The following is a 12,845-nucleotide window of genomic DNA, read 5'->3' as shown; positions in this document are numbered from 1 at the left end:
TGCATAAAAAAAAAGAAGGTGCGTGATGCGACCGCATCATCCATGCGATCACGTCAATGGCGAAATACACTTCCCACGCGACCGCGTCCTCCACGCGGCCGCGTGACCTGGAAATCGGCGTAAGGATCCAACATCCAGAAAGTCGGCCTGGAATTGTGCGGCCATTGTGCGGCCATTGTGCGTCTAGCACAAAATGGCCCATGCGATCGCATGCCCCATGCGATCGCGTCACTTGCACACAATCAATCCCATGTGACCGCGTGAGCAACGCGATTGCGTCACAAGGATTGCACTAATCACAAAAGGAGACAGAGAGTTGGGCTGGAACGACGCTGGATTCGTGCGTTTAGCACAAATTCCAGTGACGCAATCGCATGCTCCAAGCGATCGCGTCCTACCCCTTTTATCCCTTCCATGCGACCGCGCGACCCACGCGATCGCGTCACCTCCCCCCCATTTCGTACCAGCCACGCGACCGCGTGCCCCACGCGACCACGTGGATTCCAATTTATAACCCCCCAAGTCACGCGAAACCCTATTATCGCGCCCCCCTGAACCCCCTCCCCTCCCTTCTCTCTTCTCCAATCCAACCACCACCGCCACCCCCAGACGCCGCCACCATCTTCCCCCCTTCCTTCCTCCCCTTCTTTCTCCTTCTTTCTTCCTCTTTCCCCCCTCTCCGCCACTGCTCCTCCGCGCACCACCAACCACCGGCGCCGCCCGTCCCAGCCGCGTTGGAAAAGGAAACATGAAATCATGCTAGAAATCCCTTCTCACACTTGAGTAGGATCTTGGTTTTGATGTTTGGATATGGTGACATAAAATCCTCCCTCTACTTGGACCTATGATGATGTGTGGTATAATTAGGGACCAAGCATATCTTTCTTCATGAGCAATTAGACCAAGGAATTGGCTATTGATCAAGATCTGAGAGATTGAGTCACCAAGGGATTGGGGCTCAATCAATCATGATTGCCAAGAGGTCAATGAGTTGCATGATTGAAGAGGATATGAGCTGGATTTAATCCAAAGAGACAACATCTCCTGATCTCAATGAATTCCCCTATTCTTGTCTTCCACTTTCTTTATAGCTTTCTTTACATTCTGCAATTCCCCATTCCCATTTACAATTAAGTCATTTAAGTTTCTACTCTTTACCTTCTTACCATTTCCAATTCTGCCATTTACTGCTTTTCTTTACTTTTAAGTCATTTATATTTCTGCACATTTACAATTCAGCAATTACAATCTATTCTGCTTAGCTTGGCTAATTCACCAATTGATTAAAATTGCTCAAATTTACCAATCTCTGTGGATACGATCCCAGTCCACTATGGGTTATTATTTGACGATAATTTTGGTGCGCTTGCCAAAAGAACGGATTCACCATTTTTATATGGGGAGTGAATTCGGCTCATCAGGTGTTATTGTGAAAGGATCTGCTTGGATGAGTAAGTTCTTAAGAGTGCTTTATCACTTGATAACTTGGGTTAATTAACCCAGGATTATCAACTAAAAGTCCACTTTCAAGAGCCACCTTGTCACAAATCATTTAGCAACCTAAAGAGGTGTTGGACACCAAGGTCTAAGAAATGAATAACAAACCATGTGCCTGTGGTGTGTATGTGCTGAGGAGAGACTTGGGTGATTAAGTCCTTAGGGGTGTTTCAACACCTAGCATCTTGAACCAACTGGTTCGGGAGTGTTGGCTGAAAGCCTATCCTAAAGAGTTGCCTTAACACAGAACACTTAGCTACAGAAAGTAACAAGCTCTAAAGAAGCAAAGAAAACAAAAACAGAGCTAAGTTAAGGATCAAGAATAAGAGTCTCATAGAAGGCCATTGACGTTAGGATTTTTGCCAGTAAAAAATTTCATAAAAACAGTCGTGTTGTAGATATAGTCTCTAAACCGACAGAAATCCCTTCGTACAAACGTTTTGGTTGTCACAAGTAACAAACCCCTTTTTAAAATTGATAACCGAGTATTTAAACCTCGGGTCGTCTTCTCAAGGAATTGCAGGGAGGTGTTCTTATTATTGATTATCAAAAAGTGTGTTTTTGGGGAATGTTGAGTTTGGGCAATGGCCACAGATATATTTAAATGACAAGTAAAATAAATAAATAACTGTAAACTAAACTCTTGGTAAGTTAAGAGAAATTGGAAGTCCAGACCAAGTTATCCTTATCAATGATAATGAAAATTGAATCTTAATTCCACTTAGTCAACCTTTACTAAAGTAAAGGAAAGTCAAGGGATTAATTAGTTTGATCTTCGAATCCTATTTATTTCCTAAGAAAAGATTGGGATTATTGAAGTTCAATTCAATTGGCAAGATAATAACTAACAATTATGCTGTTGAATTGGATAACTCCTGAGTTACTGATTTCTTAACCAAAACCAAAAGGGGAAAAGTAAATCTACTGGAATAAAAATGTCTTCAGATGGGAAGCAGTAATCATGTAAATAAAAGAAAGCAATCATGAATTGAAATACCTCAAATAACATTAATTAAGAAAATTATATGTAACATGGAAGAGTTCATAAATTAAATAAAAATAAAGAACCTGGATTGAGAGTCACTCCTAAAACTAAGAGAAGTCCTAATTCCTAATCCTAAGAGAGAGGAGAGAACCTCTCTCTCTAAAAACTACATCTAAAACATGAAAAGTGAATTGTAAGAGCTTGTTTATGAATGGATGTATTCCCCCACTTTATAGCCTCTAATCTGTGTTTTCTGGGCCGCAAACTGGGTCAGAAACAGCCCAGAAATCGCTGGAGAAGAATTCAAAAATGCTGATTTCGGTCACTGCAACGCGGCCGCATGGATCACGCAGTCGCGTCACTTATCGTTAGGGCAACTATGGCATATTATATATCAAATTGAAGCCCTGGACGTTAGCTTTCCAACGCAACTGAAACCGCATCGATTGGATATCTGTAGCTAAAGTTATAGCCGTTTGAGTGCGAAGAGGTCAGGCTGAACAGCTTAGCAATTTCTCCAACTTCTTGTATTCCTTCCACTTTTGCATGCTTCCTTTCCATCCTCTGAGCCATTCCTGCCCTGTAATCTCTGAAATCACTTAACACACATATCAAGGCATCTAATGGTGATAAGAAAGGATTAATATTAGCAAAGATAAGTCCAAAGAAACATGTTTTCAATTAAAGCACATAATTAAGAAGGCAAATTTAAAACCATGGAAATAGTATGAATAAGTGGGTAAAGAGTAGATAAAAACCACTCAATTGAGCACAAGATAAACCATAAAATAGTGGTTTATCAACCTCCCCACACTTAAACACTAGCATATCCTCATGCTAAGCTCAAGAGAAGCTATAAAGGTGAAGAGGAGTAGTAGAATGTATGAAATGCAACCTATCTATATGAATGCAACTACATGCAAAATGTTTCTACCTACTTGGTTAAGAGTAAATAAGTTCTCCAAGACAAACATAAACTAGATTTCACTAATTCAAATATACAATAAAAAGCAAATAAACTTGTAAGAAGATAGCTCATGAAAGCAGGGAACATAGAATTAAGCACTGAACCCTTACTGGTAGTGTATATCACTCTAGTCTCTCAAGTGTATAGGGTAATTCACTCTAGTCTTCTCTAATCATGCTTTCTAAAACTTTATTCTTCATCTAACTAATCAACAAAATTTAGTATACCAATGCAAACATCATGAGGTCTTTTCAAGGTTGTAATGGGGCTAAGGTAAGGGTAAGGATATATATAGATATAAGGCTAAGTGAGCTAACAAATTGAATCCTTGACTAGTCTAAGATCTCACCTAACATATACATACTTTATACAATTTTAAAATACTTTACCTAACTACCCAAATTTTTCCCACTTTTCTTCTTTTTTTTTGTATCCCCTTATTTAATTACTTAATATATTTTTCTTCAATGCACATGGTAATTTAATTATTTTGATTTCGCATGAGCATGCTTCCCAAATTTTCAAATAACTTATTCAATTTAATTCCCTACTTTTTCATATCATCCCATGTTCCCATAAAATTTCCCACACTTAAATTTTACATAATATCTATCTTAAGCTAACCAAGGATTCAACTTGGGATTCTTATTTTGTTTTTCTGCTTAAGGCTCGTAATGTGGTTATAAAACACAAGGGATTTAAAAGCTCAAGGGGGCTAACAAGGGTGATGTAAAAGGTAGGCTAATTTTGGGATAAGTGAGCTAAAATCAAACAATGGCCTCAATCATATGCAAGCATGTAAATACACTAAATATTGGGCATATAGAATGGAACAAAAAATAGATTACAATCATAGAGAAGGAAACACATAGGAATAAAATATTTATGGTTAAATAATGTAACCATATAAATAAGCTCAAATCTCACAGGTTGTGTGTTCTTTGGCTCAAAAACCATTTTCCAAATACAACTTCAAACAAGTTTTAACAAAAAATTTTCAAATTAAATTAGTGAAATTTCTCTCTAAAAAATAGGGTCTCAAAAGAAATTTATTACTTTAACCAAGTAGTAACTAAATGCATAAAATAAAATAAACATGCAAATGCAACAACTAATTTAACAAAGAAAATTTAAACATTGGTGTTGAAACAGAAAGGTACTAACCCATGGAGATCGGTATCGACCTCCCCACACTTAAAGATTGCACCGTCCTCGGTGCATGCTGAGATTTGCAGGTGGACGGGTTGTTTCAACTGTTGCTTTTCTCTAAGGATTGTGCAGATGGACTTGTCTGTCTCCCCATGTACGTCTTCCGCTTCCCTTCTGGGTGGCCATCCTGAAAGAAAAAGGGAAGAAGAGTAACCCAGAAATAGAGATAAGAAAATAAAAGAAGTATCGGTGGGTTAATGCCAAATGATAAGGATCTCATTTACATGGAAGCTTCAACATGTAAGTGAGAAAACAATAGAAGCCATGGCATGCTAGTGGTATAAAATTTGTATAGGGGATGAGTGTGGGTAATGGAAGTATCAATACAAGCTCATGTCAATGCAAATGGAGTGCAAGTATCATAAAAGATTGGCATTGGAAGATAATTAATATCATCCCACAGTGTAAAACAAGTTACCAAAATAAATTCAAAAAAAGATGCAACAGTTGAATAAAAATTTTTTTAACACCAATAGAAAAATAAAAAAAATTCAGAAAAGAAAAAAAAATATGCACAAAATTAAAATGCAATGAATGAATATATGTAAATAAATTAAGTAAAATAAAATAGAGGTGAGAGAAAATAAGAAAGGAAGAAAAAGGAAGTAAGAAAAGATAAGAATAAGGATTCAGAGAAGAAAAGATAATAAAATTGGCACTAATCTGGATAGGTTGTGCGACGCTGGCGTCGCGGTCGCGTGTGTGACGCGGTCGCGTAGTGCGCAATAAGGTTAGGTGACGCGGACGCGTGGGGCACGCGATTGCGTGACTCGATTTGTGCTAGTGGTGCGAGTGCAGCCTCACGGTCGCACAACTCTCTGTTCGAAACTTGGTATTGCCAAAATCCAGGGTGACGCGGTCGCGTGGCGACGCGATCGCGCGGGTGGCCTTATTTCCAATATGACGCGGATGGGTGGGTGATGCGTCCGCGTGGCAGGGCTTGGGCTTCCAGCACGAGTCCAGCCCAACTCCAGCACAACTTTCGGCCATGCACCCCTTTTACGTCGATTTTCAAGTCACGCGGCTGCGTGGGTGACGCGGTCGCGTGGGAGGCCATTATTCCCATATGACGCGGTCGCGTCAGCAACGCGGTCACGTGGGGTGATTTGTGCCATTGGCACGCCCTCAGCGCTGCTCCTGTGAAACTCTCTGTTCATATTAATATTGTCTCCCATCTCCTTACGACGCGGACGCGTCGCTGATACGGTCGCGTCGCGTGCTCGCTTTTTTTTTTATATCTGAAAAGATGCAGAATGCAGTGTTAATATGAATGTGATGCAAAACTCCAGGTTCAATAAAATAAAATAAAACTTGAAAACAAATAAAACTAAATAAAAATGAAAAATGAACGATCATACCATGGTGGGTTGTCTCCCACCTTGCACTTTTAGTTAGAGTCCTTAAGTTGGACATTTGATGAGCTTCCTGTTATGGTGGCTTATGCTTGTATTCATCCAGGAATCTCCACCAATGTTTGTATCTCCAGTAACCTCCGGGGTCCCAAACTAGGCGCAGAAAGCCTTCAAGTAAGTTAAAGCAAGTGACTAAATGAAATTGCAAGCTCCACTCCCTTGTGCTCTTCTCTGATAATTACTACCTCTTTGCAAGCTTCTTCAATTTCAACCTCTTCCTCTTGGTAGCTTTCTTCCAATTCAATATACTCTTCATTGCTTTCCAAGGGCATGGGAGGTCATGCTTCTTCTTCTTGAATCTCCATCTCTTGATCAACCTCTTCCAAGTCTTCAACTGTGATATGCCTTGGAGGTTGTACACCCTCCTCAACATCAATTGCAACCGTCTTGGAAGGAGACTCTATGTTTTGACTTTCCCATGGAGGTTCAGCATCTCCTAAGTCTTCAACCGATTCTTCTTCTTCAATAATTCTGGCTTCCTCTACTTGTTCCAGTATAAAGTCATGCTCCGTACTGTTCACTGGAGTTTCTAGTATCTCCTTCATACTACGTTCTTCATTAGATTGTCCACATGAAGCCATGGGGGTTCCTTGAGTGTCCGAACATCGGGAAGCTAGTTGACTCATTATTACTTGCCCCAATTGATGAATGGTTGCCTGACATCGATCCACTATTTCCTTGAGACGATCCTTTGCCTCTTGATGCACTCGGCTTTCATAAATAGGATCATAGTGCTCTTGGATTGATGGATATGGAGATGGTGAATATTGAAGTGGTGGTTCTTGTGAGTAATTGGGTTTGAATTGGGGTGGTTCTATATATGGTTCATATGGCTCATAAGGTGGTTGGTATGGTGGTTGAGGGTTAGGGTTATATGGAGGTGAATGGCGGAAAGGGACTTGTGAGTTTGGTGGTCTAAAGTTATGTTGAGGAGAGGATTCATAGGCATATGGTGGTGGTTGTTGATAATCAAAAGAGTGCTCACCATAGCCATTGCCTTGATATGCATCACAGAATGGTTGTTGATAGTCCATTGGAGGTGGTTGTTGCCATGAGGGTTGATTAAATCCTTGTGGCTCCTCCCATCTTTGATTGTTCCAACCTTGATGCCTGTTCTCATTGTAATTTCTTCTTCCTGCAACATTATTGTAACCAGACTCATAGCCAAAGGGGTGAGAGTTCATAGTAGCAAATAAAAAAATAAAAAATTTTTAAATTAAAAGGTTATTTAAATTTTGAAAATTAAATTTTGAAATTTTGAATTTTAAATTTTTTGAATTTTGAATTTTTGAAATTTGAAATTTGAAAATTTTTAAATTTGAATTTTGAAATTTGATTTTTGAAATAAGATAAGATAAAATAAACATTTTAAAATAAAAACCAATAACCTCTTAACTTAAGAAAAAGCAAAAATAAAAACAAATAAACAAGCAAAAATAAAATATTTACAATAACCAATAATAAGGCACACGTTTGCAATTCTCCGGCAACGGCGCCATTTTGACGTTGGGATTTTTGCCAGTAAAGAATTTCATAAAAACAGTCGTGTTATAGATATAGTCTCTAAACCGACAGAAATCCCTTCGTACAAATGTTTTGGTTGTCACAAGTAACAAACCCCTTTTTAAAATTGATAACCGAGTATTTAAACCTCGGGTCATCTTCTAAAGGAATTGCAGGGAGGTGTTCTTATTATTGATTATGAAAAAGTGTGTTTTTGGGGAATGTTGAGTTTGGGCAATGGGCACAGATATATTTAAATGACAAGTAAAATAAATAAATAACTGTAAACTAAACTCTTGGCAAAGTAAGAGAAATTGGAAGTCCAGACCAAGTTATCCTTATCAATGATAATGAAAATTGAATCTTAATTCCACTTAGTCAACCTTTACTAAAGTAAAGGAAAGTCAAGGGATTAATTAGTTTGATCTTCGAATGCTATTTATTTCCTAAGAAAAGATTGGGATTATTGAAGTTCAATTCAATTGGCAAGATAACAATTAACAATTATGCTGTTGAATTGGATAACTCCTGAGTTACTGATTTCTTAACCAAAACCAAAAGGGAAAAAGTAAATCTACTGGAATAAAAATGTCTTCAGATGGGAAGCAGTAATCATCTAAATAAAAGAAAGCAATCATGAATTGAAATACCTCAAATAACATTAATTAAAAAAATTATATGTAACATGGAAGAGTTCATAAATTAAATAAAAATAAAGAACCTGGGATTGAGAGTCACTCCTAAAACTAAGAGAAGTCCTAAATCCTAATCCTAAGAGAGGGGAGAGAACCTCTCTCTCTAAAAACTACATCTAAAACATGAAAAGTGAATTGTGAGAGCTTGTTTATGAATGGATGTATTCCCCCACTTTATAGCCTCTAATCTGTGTTTTCTGGGCCGCAAACTGGGTCAGAAACAGCCCAGAAATCGCTGGAGAAGAATTCAAACACGCTGATTTCCGTCACTGCGATGCGGCCGCATGGATCACACAGTCGCCTCATCTAGCGTCAGGGCAACTATGGCATATTAAATATCAAATCGAAGCCCCGGACGTTAGCTTTCCAACGCAACTGGAACCGTGTCGTTTGGACCTCTGTAGCTAAAGTTATAGCCGTTTGAGTGTGAAGAGGTCAGGATGGACAGCTTAGCAATTTCTCCAACTTCTTGTATTCCTTCCACTTTTGCATGCTTTCTTTACATCATCCTCTGAGCCATTCCTGCCCTATAATCTTTGAAATTACTTAACACACATATCAAGGCATCTAATGGTGATAAGAGAGGATTAATATTAGCAAAGATAAGTCCAAAGAAACATGTTTTCAATTAAAGCACATAATTAGGAAGGCAAATGTAAAACCATGCAAATAGTATGAATAAGTGGGTAAAGAGTAGATAAAAACCACTCAATTGAGTACAAGATAAACCATAAAATAGTGGTTTATCAGCCATAGAGTGAGAATTCAAGAGCATATGATAGCCTAGAAACCAACAAGAACATGAACCTCAGTTGCCATGCATGAAACTCTATGAACCAAGGATTTGAATTCTCTGAATAAGGACTTGTATCTCTTGTATTTTCATTTCATTCTTCTTATGTTCTATCACTTGCTTGAGGACAAGCAAGATTTAAGTTTAGTATTGTGATGCCAGGGCATCTTGGCTAGTTTTACAAGCCATTTTTAGTTTATTTTAGGGTAGTTTCTTGCATTTTTCTAGGAAATAAGCAAGTATTTGGTTGAATATGAATTCATACCTTGATTCAGGCAAACATTGTAAATTCTAGACAATCTCATGTGAATAATGCAAGGATTGAATGATAAAATGGATGATGCATCATCTCATGATTTAGAGCAAGACTTTGATGCAATTTTTTTGGTTGATGATAGGTGTGGAGAAGCAGAGGAAGGGTGAGAAAGAAGCAGAGAAGACAATATTGGTGGCCAAAGTTGGCTCACCAACATTTCCACCAACGTTCCAAGGCTTGATATGCAACGTTGGTGGCCAAAGTTGGCACACCAACGTTAGTGGCAACATTATGAAAAAGAGGTGCTAACATTGGTGGGAACGTTGGTGAACCAACGTTACCTCCAACGTCTTCGATAAAAACTCACTTTGGAGATTGGAAAATTTTGATATGAGGCATACACGTCAATGAGGCGTACGCGTGAAAGTGGAAAAATAGCAAGTCTTGCGTATGCATGGGCGAATGGAAAAAATACAGCTTTGATGCGTACGTGTGGGCGACGCATACGGGTGACCATGAAAGCGTTGGTGTGCAAACGTTGCCACAAATGTTGCCACCAACGTTTTTGATAGATTTTGAAAAAGTTGCAGGGAAAACTGGTCATCGACGCGCACGCGTGGGCTATGCGCACGCGTGAAGTGGCAAAAAAACAGCTTTGACGCGTACACGTAGGCCATGCGCACGCGTGACTAGGCCAACTTTGGTAATAACGTTGGTGCACAAACGTTGCCTCAAACGTTCTTGACTAGTTTAAAAAGAATGTTGGCCAATGTTAGTAGCCACAAACGTTAGTGACTAATGTCCATGTTGAGCTCATTTCCAGTGGCACCCATGCAAGCTTGTGAACGTTGGTTAGCTCAAGCCCACGTCAACTTCACTCAAAACCACTCTTAGCTTGCTTCAACAAAGGCCAAAGCCCACATCCAAGACTTGAAGATTGATTTTGGGAAAGTGTATAAATAGGATAGAATTTTAAGTTAGACAGAAACGGGAAAAGGGGGATCCAGGATTGAAAACTCTCTGTATTTTTACTTTTCTACAATATAGTTTTACTTCAGAATACAATTTATATTTCAATTCTCCGTTTCCAGAGCTATGAATAGCTAAACCCCATTTCATTGGGTTAGGGAGCTCTGTGGTAATTCAATGGATCATTAATGGTTCTTATTCTTCTTCTTCTTTCCTTTCTCTTTGATTTACTTGAAAGCTTTCGATCTTCATCCAATTGAGTAATTGTCTCAGAAGAGAAGTTGCTCATACCTGGATTTCCTTTGAACCTTGGAAGAGGAATGAGGAAATAATGCTAGAAATGCTTTCTCAAGTTGGACCGGATTGGGGGTTGGATGGATATAGTGACATATAATCCTACCAATACTTTGATTTGGAAAAACATGTGATATAATAAGTGATCATACTTCATCTCTTTCCATGAGCAATTAGATCAAGAAATTGGAAAATTGTTCAAGCTTAGAGAGATTAAATTTCCAAGGAATTGGGATTCAATCACCTAAGATTGCCAAGAGATCAATGAGTTGCATGGATTGAGGAAGAGATGAGAATGAACTTCATCCGGAGAATACATTATCTCCTGAGCCCAATGAACTTCCCATTTTTGATCTCCCCATTCACTATATTCTGCTGTTTTACATTTATGATCATCATCCCCATTCCCATTTAAGTTTTTGTAATTTACTTTCTGTTATTTATATTCTGGCATTTACTTTCAATTATTTACATTCCTTGCTATTTACGTTTCCTGTAACGACCCAATTTCTGGTACGTCAAACATGTATAATGAGGCCTTAGCATTGCTAAATTCATCAGAGAGTGCTGGTGCTAAGCTGCACCAGTAAACCGTAAACCCGGTTAAACCGATTTTCTGTTTTTAACAAAAACAGACCAGGTAACCTTATAATATCATTCAAGCATTTTCTAATACTAATATAATACTAATATTATACTATTATCTCTCTTCTATCATGAATCGAGTCCGATTCATCAAACTGAGACTATTTACGAAAATCATAATCAAAACTGCCAACCGATACGGTTCAAAAACTAGGTTCTTCGTGATTGCATTATCGAGCTTGCCTCAAAGGAGGTTCTAGCTTAAGGATGACATAATGATAATGAGGATTGAGATTCTTGATGATACAGAAGAGGTATTCCCTTTACTGATCTCTCGAAGAAATCCGTGTATTCAGAAACGATCTCGCGTACTCGAAAATCAGGGTTGTTACATTCTACCCTCCTAAAAGAAAATTTTGCCCTCAAAATTTCAGCCACGTGCAGAATCCATCTTCAAGCGGTCTATTTCCTTCAAGCCATGCTAACGAAGAAATAGGTCCGTTCCTTACAACTTCCAAATCTCAGACAGCCATAGCCATGAAGATCATAACAACTATGAAGATAACTATGGCTCACATAGATTGATCGTTCGGAGCTCGATTAAACCATGCCTATTCATAGTCATTAAGGTCTTATCCGCACCAAACAATCAACATTAAGGTGATTAGTCTTAATATCTCAAGTTAAGTACGAACATTCCCAAAATGAGCACTCATAGACATTCATGCCAAATGTATCTTGAAGATACCCTAACAGCATGAGACACACAAGCAGAGTATGCAATGAAGCATAGTCAGTCCATTCCCCAGGCTCTACCGGGAACGAACTGCTCTGATACCAAATTGTAACGACCCAATTTCTGGTACGTCATGATCATACTAGAAACTGAGCGCTACCAACTTGGCTTCCTAATTATTATCTATTATTTATCATATGAGCCTGATTCGTTGTTAAAAACGTAGTTAATTTGCGAGGTACTTTTTTTTTATGTTTGGAAACATTTGGATTAATAGACAGAATCATTTATAATCAATTCACAAGTAATAACAGATAAAACAGTTATAAACAACCACACAAAAATATGTCACAAGTAGTTGATATCATTCCGTGATCCAGCCTTTATTAGAGTAAAGATCTTTAGTTAGGACACCCCTAGATATAGCTAAATAATATCTATATACATATATATACATACAACATCCCAGGCCCTGACCTGTTCAAGAAGTCCATAAGCTGGCACCCAGGCTAGCCTAGACTCTATACTCACCTAGTCCCTCTAAACTACTAAAGCGAGGGAAAGTACGTTCTAGGTCTTCAAAACTCAAGTCAGGTGGATTAAAATAATATTAAAATATCTCTGGTGTACAACTACTAAAACTAGGTGTACTGGAACACTCGTAAAAACATCTCTAAAAATTATTTTCTGAGCTACTAGCATAAATGACACTAGTAACATATTTATTATGAGAATATAACATGTATAATGAGGCCTTAGCATTGCTAAATTCATCAGAGAGTGCTGGTGCTAAGCTGCACCAGTAAACCGTAAACCCGGTTAAACCGATTTTCTGTTTTTAACAAAAATAGACCAGGTAACCTTATAATATCATTCAAGCATTTTCTAATACTAATATAATACTAATATTATACTATTATCTCTCTTCTATCATGAATCGAGTC

Source organism: Arachis ipaensis, chromosome B03, assembly GCF_000816755.2.
Source record: "Arachis ipaensis cultivar K30076 chromosome B03, Araip1.1, whole genome shotgun sequence".
In the NCBI taxonomy this organism is placed as follows: Eukaryota; Viridiplantae; Streptophyta; class Magnoliopsida; order Fabales; family Fabaceae; genus Arachis; species Arachis ipaensis.
This window is presented reverse-complemented; position numbering follows the sequence as displayed.